Genomic DNA, 13,648 nt, shown 5'->3' on the forward strand with positions numbered 1-13,648 from the left:
CCTATTGTACTGAGGTACAGTCCCTGCCATAAAGAGCCTCACAAGACGGGAGCGTTCATGTGAATTTTAAGGGAGTTTACTTCAGTCAGGTTCCTACTGCCTTTTGAATTCCTAAGTGGTCAGACATGGCAGCTTTTCGAAGGCCTGGGCACAACCCACTTGCAGGAGCCAAATTTGAACTTTGCGTGTGCCTGTGTGCTTATCTAGGGCGGGAGGGACCGGGAGGAAATGCCTTACATCTGATCAAAAGCAGATGAGCCCTCAAGCCGTCGGAGTCGAGTGGGAGCTGGCCAAGGCCCCGCGGCGCGAAAGAGACTAGCTCTGTTAAGCATGTGGTCTTTGTGCAGGGTAAGCTGGCGACGTTCATCAAGGAAGTACAGTGATGGGGCAGAAAACGGGACTTCTTGTTGTGGTCGTAAAATTCACAAGCCCCAAAAAAGCCAACTGGCCTGGTAACAGGTCAGGCTGTGCTCCCAGCACTGAGAGGGAGGGGCTCAGGCTAGAGTAGCATCCCCTTCTCGGAGCTTCCCTCCTGGCAAGGGCGAGATCTGTGCCTACCCCCTTCAACCCACGGCGTAAGGAAGCGGGTATCTGTGGAGGGTGGCAAAGGCTTGGCACTAGGGAGCGGGCTTAAAGAGCCAAGCTGCTAAGACTTCCAGCGCCTCCCTCAGCGGCTGGGATTCCTGCAGCTCCTGGGCTGAGGGGCCGTTTGCTGACCGGGACTTTGTCAGCATCTTTAGGGTAACAGCTTTTATTGGCAGTGCGCAAGGGCTCAGCTGCCAGCCGCTGATAAGAGCAGCGCTGAATGCAGCCTCGGTGCTGGGCCTTGATCCCATCGCCCCCTGTTGTGGCTCCAGCCCCTCCGAGGGTGGGGACCTTCAGGCCCTGTGCAGCACCCTCTTCCCTTCCACACAGGCAGGGCCGAAACGTGGCCGCTAATGAACGGGCATGGTGTCGCCAGGCAGCAGGGCGGGACGGGACGTGAAGAAGCTAATTTGGAACTGCAACAGGAAGCTAGGGAGGTGGAATAGGCAGCCGCAACTGTCTTGGGTGCTGCCTTTCTCGCTGTGTCATAAGCGACCTGTTGAATCAAAAGGGGAGGGGGCTTGCTGGAGCCTCTCCCAGGTGCAGATACTCCCCCACCCAAGCTTGGAGTCTTTTGACCTTCCAGGTATGCTGCAAAGCCTGTCGGTCTGAGCTGCCGGGGGTAGGGCCGAGGCTGTGGTTATGTGACAGGATCAGCTGCGTGGGGGAGGCAGTCTGGCAGTGCTGGGGTCTCAGATGGTTTTGTGGCTGGGATCCATGCTGGTGCTGTGGTTTTTAAATGCACGGTCAGGGCCCCAGAGCTTAGGACGGTGCCTGTCGCCATGGGGGTTTATTAATAAATATCATGGGCCTCCCAGTAACAGTTAGAGGCCCCTGATGCGAGCGGGACCCCATGGTGCCTGGTGCTGGACGCACACAGAATACGCAGCGGCTGCCCCAACGTGATCACAATCTAAACAGCCAAAGGGTGGCTGGGGAAACAGAGGCAGGTGAAGTGACTTGCCTGTTGTCATATAGCCCGTTGCTGGCAGAGCTGGGAACAAATCCAGATCTCCAGAGTCCCAGGGTAGTTCTCTGCCCTCTAGATCACGCTGCCTCTGTTAACTATTTCAGCCTGATGACCTGACTTAATTGCAACCAGGTAAAACCCAGCTCCTAGGGACAAGGGTCGCCCTCAGCTTCTAGCCACGGGAACTGAGTGGGACTGGGTTTTTGGTCAGGAATTTGTGACAAGTTGAGACCAAAACTTTTCGTGGGAAATGGTTTGTCTGGACAAAACTTGTTGGGAAGGTTTCTCAGGTCCAGGATGGAGTTTCTGGTAGAGGGGAGAGAGTGGGACCCCAGAGCAGCTACTCACCTGAGAGCTGGGGGCGCTCACCTGGAACAAGGTTCAGTTTCAAGTTCCTTTTCTGGCTGCGTTGGAGCTGGGGTATGAATGTGGGTCTCCAATAGGCCAGCGATGTACCCTAACCACTGGGCTCCTGGCTGCTCTGGGTCTCGGTTTCCTCCTCATGGAGAATGGGGCAATTCTGAAATCGGAATGGGGAGGGTGGGAACAGGAAAGCTGGTTCCTGCCCCACTCCTGAGCTCTGAGACTCAGGACTTTGGGACGGCATCTCCTCCAACTTGCTGGGGCTCCCCCTCCCCCTGCATTGTCTCCTCTGAGACCCCAGCCCTGTCAGGGCGAGGGACCAGAACGGTCCCGCTGCTCAGCTCAGGCGTGAGGGTCGATGGGGACAAACGGGGCAGCAGCGTGGTGGGGCTAACCATGGGGCTGTCTCCTCCGCGTAGGCTCCACTGAGCCGGACACATGGGTGGGGCCACGCTGCGCTAGCTGAAGCGGTCCTGGGGCTGTGACAGGGCTCTGAGCCAGTTCCCCTAGCCGGCCGGCCAGCTGGGTGGGGATGGGACTGCTTGTTTTTTCCAGGCGAGAGCTCAAGGCCACCTTGGCTGCCTTTTCTCTCTGCCTCTCCCCCTCCTGGCATGATAATCGCTCGCGGTGAAGGACAGTTTGCACAGCGTTATCTACAGTGGCTTCTCCTCAGTCTTTGCATGGAGTCCCTGGCTGGGGCGCTGCCGGGCGTGAGCTGAGCCTCGCTAACCGGAACGGCTCCCATCTGGCCCTTTGGTTTAACAGCTTTTCCCTCAAGGTGAGAGCCAAGGTTTGCTTAAAGTGGAGGTGGGGCACAGGAGGGTGTCTCTCTCCCTCCCTCAGCCCCCCTCCCGCCCCCAGGATGGCGGCTCGGCACGTGTGAGGGAATCCCAATCCCCCCTGCGCCCCGACAAATCAACCTGTGGTCTGCAATGCAGCACGGGCACTAGCCACAATGGCCTGATCCTGAGCCCACCTGTGGGGCGGAAGCGTGGCCTGGGTGGGGGTGGGGGAGTTTGACTTCTGGCCCCAGATCCGCAGAGGCATTGCAGCATCTAAATCCTACTGGTTTCAATAGGAGTGAGGTGCCTGGGAGCCTCTGGGGAATCGGAGACTTGGCTCCCAAGTGCCCTCTGATGGTGGCTGCCTCCATCTGTCTGTCTGTCCAACTAGAGCCTGTGATCTCTGCCTGTGCCCCATGGGCCATTTGCATCCCCGTCAGGATGGCCGATGTGCTATCCTCAGGGCTGCACAGGTAGGGTGTATATGGTGTGGTTGTGTCCCACAGAGAGCTGCCTTGGCGGCCCCTAATGGTAAATAGGTTGCAAACTGGAGGCTCTTTGGGGGCTGGTGTTCGGAGGGGCGGGGCAAGGTATCTCAGGCTGGGCACCCCAAACTCGAGGCTCCTCTTCCACGCCTGCGGCTGCCCACGTGCCCTCCTGAGGTGGGCTCAGTCTATTGGCCTCCCTCCCCAGGCTGTAACCAAGCTTGTGGGCGAGTGTCGGGGCTCTGAGGCCCGGGTGCTGCTCTACAGGAGGGCAGCGTGTGGGCCCCGGCCGGCCGGCTTCGCAAGCCTGAGCCCCACTCCACCCAGAGCGCCCTCAGCCAGGGGCGGAGCAGGAGGCCTGCATCGTCCCTGTGTGCTGCCCGGGGATAGAAACCAGCATGGAGCACCGTGCTGGCCTTGCTCCTCGGTCCGAGACGGCAGCAGTTCCTTGGCTTCAGCTCGTGAACCTGCACCTGGCTGCTCAGTGCAAGGCCAGACTCCACCCTGGTGCCGCGGCACCAACTTCAGTGGGGTCTGGCCGGGGATGGATTCAGGCAAACGGGCCAGAAGTCAGGGTCCCGGTCGGTCCTGGGGTCTCTACAGGGGTTGGCAAAAAAAAAAAAAAAAAAAGGAAGGAGCCTTTTGCAGGTGAATCACGTGGCAACAACTACACCAGGCAAGCTGCTGACCTCTCTCCATCCACATTCTCCGACCGTGCCCATCCCTGTGACATCTGGCCAGGTGAGATCGCAGTTATTCCCGTGCTGAAGTAGCTGCCTTCTTTGCAGGCCTGACGCCTCGAAGGCCGAGGCAAAAGCATCACTGCCCCCTTATCTGCGGTGATAAGTGTAATCGCTCTGGGGGCTGCGGGCTAAACCAACTCCCCGCTCCGCAGCGGAGTGGGGGGGGCAGAGTCTTGGATTTACTATCTCTGCTTAGGAACTGTGCAGCCGGGCAGCCCCAAGGTCAACTCGGCTGGATGCTCACAGCACTGGATTCACTGATTCTCTGCTTAGGAACGGTGCACCAAAGGAGCAGCCCCAGGGCCCGGCTGCTCGTGCCCTGCACTGCAAGGCCAGGCCCCGTGCGGGAAAGACGATCGTAAGTGGAAGAGAGAGCCCAGGAGAAGTGTGAGTAACATGAACGGTCCTGCTGCCGTGGGCTTGCCTGGGACTGAAGAGCACTGAGGCGGTGGTAATCTGTTCGAAGGGCTTTTTGGGGCTCTCCCCTCCTGGCTGACAGCCGGACTCCACCATGGTTAGCACATTTCAAAGCCTCGCCTGGCACCAATTAAAGAAATTGATCTGAAGATCCTGTACTCAGTGATCAGCTTGGCCCTACCCAGTCCAGGGGAGGGGGCAAGGAAAGGCCCTGTCTGTGAAAGGCAGGTGAAACAGGGGCCTCCCTCCGCCTCCCTGCATCCTTGGCCAGCGTTACACAGGAGGTGCGACTAGATTAGGTCAGACTAGATTGAAGTTCCCTTATGGCCTTGGAATCTGAGTGCTGCTGGGACAGAGCGGGGGTGCTCTAGGGTGATTCTCACCCCTCCAGGCTTATTCTCCTCCCCAGGGGGTACCCAGAGCTGAGCGTCAAGCCATAGAGCTGCCATGCAGGTCCCGTAGCCTGATGGCTCAAGCTCTTCGCTGCACTGCAGGAGAGCTGGGTTCGAATCCTGAAAGTGCCTTCGCTCCCTAGATCAGCAGGGGACGTGGGCGGGGGGCATGGTCAGCCCTTAATGGGGGATGGAGAGCCACACTGCTGGGGTCTCGGAAGGGCCGGAAGAATGGTCAGAGAGCAAGGCTGGGGTCAGCCAGGCCACGTTGGCCTGCTACAATTCCCCACGGCCCATTTCCACACCGCAGAAACCAGCACCTCGGTTGCAGTTAGCTCGTTCCCCTTTTGGGCTGGGGCAGCAGCGGGGCCAAGGATTGAGTTGGCAGGGGAAGTCCAATCCCTGCTTAACCCTAAAGTGAAAACAGTCTCTGGTCATGTGAAGCCAATTTGTAGGTTGCCTTCTGTGCTCATGATTGAGCTGGAGCAGCTGCAGGTCCGTGTTCTGGCAGAACTGGGCAGGCCAATCCTTGATGCCAGGGGTCTGTCTCCCCATGTTTTCGCTGGAGCCTCTGAACTCTGCTCATCAGCACAACTGCTTGTGTCTCCACTGAAAACGCTGCCCAGCCAGGAAGGCAAAAGCCACAGTTGCTGGTAGGCTAAAGCCCCATTGGCACTCCAGGAAATCGGTGCCACCTGGGAGCAGCTCAGGAGGTGCTGCTTCCCAGCAAGGGGCTGAGATGCTGGCCAGGGCCAGGGCCAGGGCCAAGGCTCTAATCTAAACCTTTGAGCCAGCCGCGTAGCTGTCAAGGACACCGTTTGCAAGGCCCTGGGCACCCCAGCGACTTCCCCTCACTAGACAGTGAGATCACATCAGAACATGACCACGAGGAGTCATGTTAACAGCATAGACAGGGAAGACAGGGACAAGTCAGGTTAAACATCATGCCAGCTGGTTAGGGGTTACCCTGTGATTCCCGAAGGGTTTACCCATGACCAGCTGGTATAACATTAAACACAACATGCCCCTATCTACACTGGATACTTAACATCCTGTTCCTTACTTCCAAGCAGACGCCCTTGGGAGGTGCGGAGGGGAAAAACCTTTCTGGCCAAAACCTAATAGGGTTCTAACCGGAAAACGGGCACAAGCTACTCTGTTCTGATCCAGAGCCTAGCTGTTTGGGGCTGGAGCTTGGATTCAGGCCCATCTGAGCCTTCCTGACCACTGGGAACAGGAAGGTTGTTATAAAACCAGGCTGTGGGCAGACGCTTCTCGGGCTGCACTGGGGAACGTGAGTACGGCTGGCTAGGGGGGGTAGGATGATAGCATGGGCCACTGGAGACACGGATTCACGTCCCTGCTCTGCCAAAGGCTCCCTGTGTGACTTGGAGTGACTCACTGCAGCCCAGATACACCAAGACATTTAGGTTCCTAAGTTCTGTTGAAATCCACGGGAGTCAGGACCCTAAATCCTTTTGCAGATCTGAGCCTTAAGCTCCCTGGGCCTCCATTCCCGATCTGCAAGATGGGGCTAGCAGCAGTGCCCTACCTTCTGGGATTGAGACGTGCTCAGAGACTACAGTACCGGGGGTCAGGCTACCACAGACAGAGAGAAACCTAGCTACCACCTGATTGTCACCTGCTGCAGTTAAAGCCCAGCCACTCTCAGTGCAGATTAAATACCTGTATTTATTACTCCGAGTATCTGTTTGGTGCCCATCACCACAGCATCTGGGCGACATACTAGACTTTTGAGACCACTCACGCCATGCAGCGTTACCAGCCACCAACGAAGCCTGGGGCTGGGTGGGGGCCCTGCTATCTTGCATCCGGAAGGCCAGTGCTGCCCGCAGGTGTTTCCTCACCTGGAGAGAATCTGGCCAGACTTGAAGTATTAGCTCTGATTGCACCTGGCTAGAGCAGGGACCCTGCCTGGCATGGGAGGAGCTGCAGCACAACCCCCCCCCCCGCCCGCCCGCCCGCCCCCGGGCTAGACACAGCCGGAGGCTGGTTTTTGTGCTTGTTTCCACTGCAGGAAGCTTTGCAGGCGGTTTCTGCACCTGGCAGGGCCTTTGGGACTTTCCGCAGCAGATAAGAAATTGCATGGCTCGGCTAACTGGAGAATCCAAGGTGCCGCTGGCGATTGCCCTCCCTCTGTGCTGAAGCCGGGGAGAGGTGCCGGCGGCTCTTGCCAAGGCCAAAGTCTAGAGCGCGGCGATTACACCTCCGCTGAGGAAGGCCCTGCCTGGCGCGAGCACCTGCCGTTCGGCTCCTGGGTGTTAAAAATGCCACCGTCGCCGCCTTTCGAGCGGGGACTCAGAGCTGCTGGGTTTGTCTTGTGCTGGAAAGGAGGGAGGTCCATGGCCATCCTCAGAGGCAAAGGCCTGGGGGCGGGCGGAGCTGAAGGTCACACTCCAGTTACCGGCTCACTCTGCTCCGAGGGGAGCCGGAGCCGTCGTTTCCACCTGCAGGGGTGGAACTGGCCACGCGTGCCCCCTCCCTGGTCCGCAGCCCTGGTGGAGCCACACCCTGGGGTCGTGACCCCTACAAGGGTTTTGGGGGTTAATACTGCCCTGTCCTTGTCATGTTACTAAATAGGAGCTGGGGTCCCAGCTGGCCGGTGGGGTGGATCCCAGGGGGTGGCAACATGGGAAAGGTAGAGAAACCCTGGTCTGATGCACCAGCGTAAGAATTTACTGCTTCTTCTGTCCTTCACAGCCGGTGGCCTTTGCCTGCCTCTGCTCAGACGACACCTCAGCAGCTGGGAGAGACGCAGCCCTGGGTGGACTGAGGACAGGGCACCGCGTGGGATCACCTGACCTCAGCAGGAAATAATTATTTATTTACGGGACAGGACCAGGCCATGATGGGCTGAAGACCACGGTCTTGTGAGTGCTCTGAGAGCCTTAGATAACAGGTGGCTGAGCATAAATCAAAAGGGTTTCTTTTCCTCTTTGTCACCAGGTACTGCGGGACGAGGGGTCTGACGGGTCGGCGGGCCGACTGGTAACTCTCTCCTCCGACGTCTTGAAGCCACACGCGTGACTTTTTAAGCCAGTTGGGTCATTTCTGATGGACGCCGTTTGAACGCTTGGTGTTGGCGACGCTGCTGATACTAACTTTCCGCCCCAAGGCTATCTCTAAGTGGAAGGTGGTGAGAGGACAGATTCCTCCCTGCCCCGAACCCTCTGGCATTACTTACCCCATGTGCAGAATGCCGGGGAGGGACACAGGGGGACAAGGAGCTAGGGAGAGGCTGGTCAGAGCCCGGGGGTCACATTTAGCCCCAGTGTAAGCAGCTGCAGCTTCTTAACATACACGTGTGTCCCCCACAAGTGGAATTAGGCTGGTGGGCCCAGCCCCTCAATGGTATTTAGGTGCCTTTGAGGATCTAGGCCTTGGTCTTTACATTCCCACAGTGACTGAACAAGCATAATCGCGTTCTTCTCCCCTATCACCCTGCTTGTAGTACATGGTCTCCTAGCAGTCAGCTCTGCCTTGCCTCCAGGCTGCTGTGCTAAGCCCCCCTTGTTCATTACACCACAACGAGGAGTTCCCCAAGAGGACGCGGTGAAAAAGAGAGGCGTGTGGTGTTGCTGTGTGGCTATGACGTCCCACCCCAAAAGTGGCTGCATTTCTGAGCTGGGTGAAAGGATTCCCGGATATAGCCTGCCACGTGCACTGGGAACCTTCACGATGCAAAAGCTGCTGCCGGCTGAGGGCATGATCTGGGGCTGAGCGTCGCTTTGGAGGTGCACCCTGGCACCATCCCTGCACTGCCAGCCGATGCAGAATGGGGCAGGGCCTTTGCCACACCCACGGTGGAGGGGCTCGTGGTGCCAGAATGTCCCACGGATAGAGGAAGCATCAGGGTTCTCGCTGTCCTCTGTCCAAGTGTGCAGAGGGCTCCAGTGTGCTCTCCCCACTCTGTACCCGCACAGAGCTCTTAGTTTCAGAGTAATAGCCGTGTTAGTCTGTATTCGCAAAAAGAAAAGGAGTACTTGTGGCACCTTAGAGACTAACCAATTTATTTGAGCATAAGCTTTCGTGAGCTACAGCTCACTTCATCGGATGCATACTGTGGAAAGTGTAGAAGATCTTTTTATACACACAAAGCATGAAAAAATACCTCCTCCCACCCCACTCTCCTGCTGGTAATAGCTTATGTAAAGTGATCACTCTCCTTACAATGTGTATGATAATCAAGTTGGGCCATTTCCAGCACAAATTCAGGTTTTCTCCCCTCCCCTCCCTCCACACAAACCCACTCTCCTGTTGGTAATAGCTTATCTAAAGTGACCAGTCTCCTTACAATGTGTATGATAATCAAGGTGGGCCATTTCCAGCACAAATCCAGGGTTTAACAAGAACGTCTAGGGGTGGGGGGTAGGAAAAAACAAGGGGAAACAGGTTACCTTGCATAATGACTTAGTGTCTCTATTCAAGCCTAAGTTAATTGTATCCAATTTGCAAATGAATTCCAATTCAACAGTCTCTCGCTGGAGTCTGGATTTGAAGTTTTGTTATTGTAATATTGCAACTTTCATGTCTGTAATCGCGTGACCAGAGAGATTGAAGTGTTCTCCGACTGGTTTATGAATGTTATAATTCTTGACATCTGATTTGTGTCCATTTATTCTTTTACGTAGAGACTGTCCAGGGTTGACTCACAGCCCCCAAGTATTTCCCAACTTGGTTTTCTAACTTGGGCTCAGCCAAACATACCTTAATAGCTGATTGTATCACGAGGGATAGACAGAGACCTTTGTTTATGCCCTAGCAGGGAGAGAAAACACCCAGCGACAAATCACTTCATTGCTCCGATTGTACTTGATAGCGCTGAGCCAGCGAGCAGACAACAGGACACGGTACCTCGACACCTGTGCAGATTCAAATATAAATGGGAGCTGTCAGGGAAGGTTGTTTAAGGTGTTCTGAGTTTTAATGCATTAGGTGAAGCTTATTGTGCCATGGGTGTGATAAGGGATGCTTTAGACTGGCCATAGTCTCTCTTTCTTCATCACTCTGATGAGCTGTGACCTACAAAGCACTGGGTTTGTGCCTGATTTGATTAATAATTAAATAACGGTCATCTCTCTAATACTTCATTCTTACCTAGCACTTTGCATCTGTAAACTGCAAGGACCTCATCAAGAGGGTAAATGGCATCCCCCCGTTTTACAAATGGAGAAACTGAGGCATGGAGACAGGAAATTATTTGTCCAAGTCTGTTTTGCTTCTTTATGATGTATAAAAATTCCCCATCCCTCTCCCCACAATCCCCTGTACGTTATTGGGGTACAGTTCTGGAACCTAAAGGGGTTTTTTTCCTCTTGCTTGTTAATTACCTTAGAAATATTAATATTGTCAGACTTCATCTCCCCCGGATTCATGGGAGGGCTTTTTGGTCTGCCTTGGAGAAATGTATTGTAACCTCTCCCACCTCAGTTAAAGGGGGTGGGAATTTTGAGTCTTTAACAAAGATGGTCTGTGGCCTAAGGCTTCACTAGGCATCAGAGTGAAACCGGCACCAACAAAAAGGGGTACCGAGATTTTCAAAAGTGACTACGTGAGACTGGGGGTGCTTCCACTTTGGGAGACCCAACGTGAGACACCTTAAAGCGGTTGTCAGAAGGGGCTGAGCACCTGCCCTCTGAATAAAAGGCGCTGAGGTTGTGCCCCAGAATCACTGGCGCTTTTGAAAGTCTTGGCCAAAGGGCTGGAAACCAGCTGACTATGATTTCCTTCCCTTCTCAGCTGTTAAGAACATAAGAACGGCCAGGCTGGGTCAGACCAAAGGTCCATCCAGCCCAGTATCCTGTCTACCACCAGTGACCAACGCCAGGTGCCCCAGAGGGAGTGAACCTAACAGGTAATGATCAAGTGATCTCTCTCCTGCCATCCATCTCCACCCTCTGACAAACAGAGGCTAGGGACACCATTCCTTACCCATCCTGGCTAATAGCCATTAATGGACTTAACCTCCATGAATTTATCCAGTTCTCTTTTGAACCTTGTTATAGTCCTAGCCTTCACAACCTCCTCAGGCAAGGAGTTCCACAAGTTGACTGTGCACTGAGTGAAGAAGAACTTCCTTTTACTTGTTTTAAACCTGCTGCCCATAATCTGTTGGTCTCTTATCGCTTGTGACGTCATCCCCTCCTAACTAAATCCACCCCAACAAGCAGAGTTTGCCACTATCACACTGATCAGCTGTGTGGTCTGTCACTGTCCCCTAGGCTCCGTCTGTCTTTAGACTATTAACTCTTTGGAGGGATAGCTCAGTGGTTTGCGCATTGTGCTAAACCCAGGGTTGTGAGTTCAGTCCTTGAGGGGGCCCTTTAGGGACCTGGGGCAAAAATTGGGGATTGGTCCTGCTTTGAGCAGGGGGTTGGAGTAGATGACCTCCTGAGGTCCCTTCCATCCCTGATATTCTATGAAATATATGGAGCAGGGTCTGCTACTAGCCTGTGTCAGTTCACCAGGGCTCTAAGGCTGGCTGGTTCCTAGCCACCTCAGTAAGAAACACAATCATTGAACCAGTTCCCCAGGCCCCACAGAGGCGTCCAGGGTTTTAGTATTGCTTTCGGCCCCTGCCCTCTCTAGCACTGGTTCAAGTCAGTCTTGGCCCTTTCCTGGTTTCCACTGGTGGCAAATAGACCAGAGCTTTACAAAAACAAACCTTTGCTAACAGACCACAACACCCAGTGAAGCCTGGGAGCCGCTGCCACCCCGTGGACAATAGAGAGGACACACTGCCAGGCTGGAAAGCAAAGAACCCACAACAGCTGACGCCCTGTGACAGTTTGGCAAATGTATAGTAGGCTAATCTTTAATCCTCCACCGTGCGCGTGTAATATGTTAGCTATTGTGTCCAAGTGCTATGGGGGACTCTCCCACCTTGTACACAAGATGGATCTTCAGAGGCCCTGGGGAGCAAAACAAATGAGTAAATAACATCCTCTTTGAGTCAGGTCGTCTTTCAACACCTTTGTTCTCCTGCAGGATTACAGCGATTAACTAGTTTGCATAGTTTGTTACAGTGCACGGTAATCTCATTCAGTCAGCATGGAAACTAGATGTCAGACAGGCAGGCCTCGATGACTCAGAAGATCAGGAGCAGGTCACGTGCCCCCCCCTTTACCTGGTGCCCCCCTTTATGTCCCTCCCACACATCACCTGTGGTAGGATCTACAGTTTTTCTCTGCTCCGCTCGTGTGGTTTCAAACACGTGAATTGAAAATGTCCACTCTGGGGTTCTGTAGACTACGTGAACTGAGGCCGGCATTCTCAGTCTCGGTGTAGTGAGCTGGTGTCCAATCTGGCCACAGTAACAAATCTGGCATTCAAAGATGTTCAGAGTAGCTGCCCGATGTGACCAACTGGGAAATAGCCCTGTTGTTGTTTAAAGAATGTGTGCAGGCCTCTGTGTATTTGGCCAGGCAGGATGGAATTAAAGCAAAGGAGGCTGGAAATGAGGAAACCTCCAGGCCAGGAGCAATGGCAAAGATAAGACAGCTTTAGGTACACACCTTGAAAGCAGCTAACATAACAATGGCTGGGCCATCAAGGGGGGAACAAACTACCTCCATACAGGCTCCCCTGAGTTACTCCTCCCAAGGCCATGCCTGGGATCAAAGGAGACCTAAAGGCTCTGAAAAAGAGAGAGGTGGAGTGTGATAGGGAGGGAGGAGAGGGGAGGGAGGAGAAGCTACCAGGTGTGTCAGAGAAAAGCTGACCAGGAACAGGGAGACATAGAGACTGTAAACAGGCCAGGCCAGAGATGGACTCAGCTGAGCTGAGGGGAATTTGCAAAGGTTATTGCCTTGGTTGGCGCTCTGCTCTCATGCATTGTCCCTTTGAGAAATGAACAAACGACGGGCTGTTTTGAAGACACCGGCTCTGGGTCACTGCAAATGGAAGCCGTCCCAGGCTCTCGAAGGGAAACTTCTAGTGGTGCCCAAACTAGACTGACTCTTTGTCATTAATACAATTGGGAGCCAGAGATCAGCAGCCCAGAGATCCAGGCTGACAGTAGTTCTTCCCAAAGTGAGGGAGGAAACCAGGCCTCTCATGTAAGGGGTGCACTCGGGAGGGACTGAAAGGGGCCCAAGGCACAGTTTGCCCAGTAACTGTGACACTTTATAAATTAAAAAAACAAAACAAAACAAAAAAACCCTAAATCCATCATCATTTATACTATTTATGTCCCTTCTTGACAAAGCCAACAGGCCATGGGCTGAAAGGGCCTCTCTCGTGCATAGAAGGTGTCTCTCCAGGTGAAGTCTGAGGTTCCTGGCATGGGGGGGGAGCTTGCATTGTGGATAGAAAACTTCATTCTTGTGGTGTATTGAAAACTTAAAAAATTGCAAGCTGTCACTTTAAAGCCTAAGGGTTTTTTACTGATCCTGCTTACAGGGTAGCGGGACTCTATAGGGAAGCATGTGATCAGAGTCAATTCTTCAGATAGCCAGCCTCGAGTAAAGTGGGACGAGTTGCGTCTCTCTGTTTTTGGGGAGCAGCCTTGTTTGTCTCTCTCTGATTTGGGGTTCTTGTGTGTTATTGTTCAGAATGCTAAGAAATAAAGTAGTGTTACATTGCAACCCTTCAGCAAGAGTATTTGTCTTTTTATCTAACTTGTCTGTACATATACCATGAACATAACAATTCAGCACTTTTCTATTTTGTTTTGTTTGCCTGCTTATCTACCACCTCGCTGTGGGCCTGAATAATGGTTTGATGGCACATCTTGCTGCAATGCTGCTGCTGAGGAATTGGGTTTGGCCCCTGAAAAGTTGAATGAAATTAAATAATGAATCCAGTGACAGGATTCACTGAGCAGCTGAACCCTTTAGTTCCCTTGGAGAAAAACACCACCAACAGGCTAATGAGAATTAAAAGGGCCCTT

The 13,648-nt window shown here is 53.9% G+C and overlaps 1 long non-coding RNA gene across 3 annotated transcripts; it reads left to right on the forward strand.

Moving 5' to 3' along the window:
* Nucleotides 1-356: 356 nt before the first annotated feature.
* On the forward strand, nt 357-13,350 carry LOC122463296. Of its 3 annotated transcripts, none has more exons than XR_006286510.1 (3): nt 358-1,171; nt 2,557-10,612; nt 11,435-13,350. It is a non-coding gene; the product is annotated as an uncharacterized LOC122463296 (long non-coding RNA). The 3 variants fall into 3 exon arrangements; XR_006286509.1 differs by having other exon boundaries at nt 359-2,696; nt 3,834-10,612; XR_006286508.1 differs by having other exon boundaries at nt 357-10,612.
* The last annotated feature ends 298 nt before the right edge of the window (nt 13,351-13,648 follow it).

Source organism: Chelonia mydas, chromosome 19 (genome assembly GCF_015237465.2).
Source record: "Chelonia mydas isolate rCheMyd1 chromosome 19, rCheMyd1.pri.v2, whole genome shotgun sequence".
NCBI lineage: Eukaryota > Metazoa > Chordata > Testudines > Cheloniidae > Chelonia > Chelonia mydas.